The sequence below is a fragment of the Pteropus vampyrus genome, unplaced genomic scaffold (genome assembly GCF_000151845.1).
Source record: "Pteropus vampyrus isolate Shadow unplaced genomic scaffold, Pvam_2.0 Scaffold557, whole genome shotgun sequence".
In the NCBI taxonomy this organism is placed as follows: Eukaryota; Metazoa; Chordata; class Mammalia; order Chiroptera; family Pteropodidae; genus Pteropus; species Pteropus vampyrus.
The window spans coordinates 29034-31137 of record NW_011889338.1 but is presented as its reverse complement, the minus strand read 5'-3'; positions in this window follow the sequence as shown (position 1 = coordinate 31137).

Genomic DNA, 2104 nt, shown 5'->3' with positions numbered 1-2104 from the left:
TTTTTTAAGAATGGGAAAAGCAAATCATACCTAAGGCAATGTTGCTCAGATAATGTAATTGCTTTGATATGAGGAAAGGAAAAGAGGATGTACAATGACAAAATTGAGTGGGTGTGGGGGTAGAAGGAGCTAGTAACCTGGAAGAGAGTAAATGTCTTCCTGAGAATACGAGCAGCTATATGCTAGTGGATTTCAACAGTGGAAACAAGAAGAGAGTTTAGTGTGTCTGCCAGCATGCAGTTAGTCTTTCTACTATTCAGTGTCACCCGTCTGTGTATCTCTGCATTCTAATGGACGAGCCTTGGAATATTCCTCAGTTCTTTAGGAACCTGCTCTTCCCAGAAGGACAAGAATATCCTTACTATTAAACAATGATTGCCGCATGCTCAATGCCTCCAAAACCTAATGAACAGAGGAATCAGGGAACCCTGATCAAACTTGTAACCAAAATCAGGGGCAGGAGCATGCTTATGTTTGGACCATAGGACCTATAGAAATTTGAAGAGGTTGACAGAGGCCAAATAAATTATTATTCTTAAGTCATATTTTATATACATCCTAGGGTTTAATATTTTAAAATAAACATTTTGAAGTGTAATACTCATGTAGATTTTATCTTACCTGATTAGTTCAAATTCTGCATTTCTTTTCTATCAAACATCTCTCAGTCTGGATTTCTAGGTTCATTAAGATTTTCTATGGGGACCTCCAGACCATCCCAAAATTTCTATACTTCATCTCCTCTCCTTGAATTTTCCTATTACTGAGCCCAGCATTGGGTTTGTAATTTATACTACATTGTTGACAATTCAAAGAACTAACTTGAAACTATCTTTAAAATCTTCTCAAAATAATTTTATTACTCCTTGTGAAGCAGACTCTGCGACAGTGATTGGCATGCAAGATGTTTAGCAGGCAATGCTCCTGGACTCAATACCTAGGGAAGAGCAGATGTGTAATAAGGAACTTGTCCTCACCTAAGGAGAGATACGGCCTTTGTCCCAGCTCCTAGAAGATAAACTTTAAGCTCTTGAAATTTAATGATAAGAGTAATTGGTTGTTCATGATGAGCCCCATGAACCATACCTGATAGTTTGTGTTAATGAGATGACTCAAAGTGGAGACTGGCCATGCCAAAAAGACCAAACTCATAAATAAAGTGTTGGAACATTGGGCAAAGTGATACCAGTCCAACCTTTGGAGAGAGAGGCTGGAAACTGAGTTCAATCAAATGGGCAATCATGTAATTAATCACACCTATGTAATGAAGCCTCAATAAAAACTCTGGACACCGAAGCTCAGGTGAGCTACCTGGTGGGCAATACTCAGTGCTGTCTCACAGTGTGGCCGGGAGGCGGTAATCGATCTAGACTCACAAGGAGAGGACCACAAGATTGACATACGGGACCTTTCAGGTCTTGCCCTATGAGTTCTTCTTTTGGCTAGTTCTAATATGTATTCTTTTGCTATAATAAAACTGTGATCATAAGTATATTCTGTGACTCATTCTGATGAATTATTGAACCTGAAGGAGTTGTTTCAGATTAAGTATTTCTAAGAAATTATTGAATGTGAGAGGATCTCTGAATTTGTAGCTAACTGGTCTAAAGTGAGGTTGGCCCTGGGGACTTCTGAGACTGTGGCTGGTGTCTGAAGTAAAGAGATCTTGAAGGGTCTATTATCTCAGAGTCTGTGGTTTGGCAAACTCTTCGTAGCAAGGAAGAGCAATGGAAAAATTCAGGTCAAGTCGAAGCCCATCGAAGGCCTCTTAAAGTCACCAGACAACTCTGGATCTAGGATGATCCTTTAGAGTTGGCTGGATTTGGGATAAGGAGCCAAATGTCATTGAATGTGGGCTTCCCCAGAAGGAGGCATGACGATGGTTAGGTGGCACTCTGCAGCTGAGGCAGATCTATGGGGGATGATGCTGAGGGCTAAGTGATACACGCAACTTCTGGAGGAACAGGACCCTCATTCCAAACAGTAGACCTTTTTTATCGTGGTAAAATAACTTTTCATCTTAACCATTTTTATGTGTGCAATTCAGTTGTATTAAGTACATTCTCAGTGTTATGCAACCATCATCATCATTCATCTCCAAAAC